Genomic DNA, 870 nt, shown 5'->3' with positions numbered 1-870 from the left:
TGTGTGTGTGTGTGTGTGTGTGTGTGTGTGTGTGTGTGTGTGTAGGGGGGGTTGGTCTGTATTTCTTTCACAACATGGCTAATACAAAATATGCTTTGTATGACTGCACATATGTAATCTATATCAAATTGCTTGCCTTCTCAATGAAAAAGGAGGTCAGGGAGGGAGGAAGACAATTTGGAACTCAAAATTTTTTAAATTAATTTTAAAAATTGTTTTTTCATGTAATTGAATTTTTTTTAAAAAAAGAAACTCTCCCTACCAATGAAAGTCAGCACCTTGTAGTCTTAAGAGAGGTGACTTGAACACTGAAAGACTAAGTCATTTGTCCAGGGTTACCCTGCCAGTATGTGTCTAAGCAGATCTTCCTGACTTGAAGGCTAGTTTCTTATTCATTACACCACCCTGACTTTACTGATTTTTAACCAATATCAAACAGTTTTGATGATTATAGCTTTATAATATGGTTTGAGTCTTCCTGTTGGAGAATGACTAAACAAATCATGGTATATAAATGTAACAGAATATTATTGTTCCATAAGAAATGATGAAATGGGCAATTTCAGAGGAAACTGGGAAAAACTTCTGAACTGTTGCAAGAGTGAAGTGAGCAGAACTAGGAGAACAATTTACGACAATGTTAAAGCAATGTTTTGGAGAAAACAAACTTTGAAAGCCTCTGGAACTGATCAACCAATGATCCACTACAAATCCAAAAGAATGAAGATGAAACACACCGCTAGGCTCCTGACAGTGATCATGGGATGACAAACTAAAAATGCAGAAAGAGACATATATCTTCAGACACAGCTAATGTGGGAATTTGCTTTGCTGTACTATGTAGATACACACATATATGTATGTATATAA

Source organism: Vombatus ursinus, unplaced genomic scaffold, assembly GCF_900497805.2.
Source record: "Vombatus ursinus unplaced genomic scaffold, bare-nosed wombat genome assembly UNPS02014945.1, whole genome shotgun sequence".
Lineage (NCBI taxonomy): Eukaryota > Metazoa > Chordata > Mammalia > Diprotodontia > Vombatidae > Vombatus > Vombatus ursinus.
The sequence above is the reverse complement of the archived record's forward strand: the minus strand, read 5'-3'. Positions refer to the sequence as shown.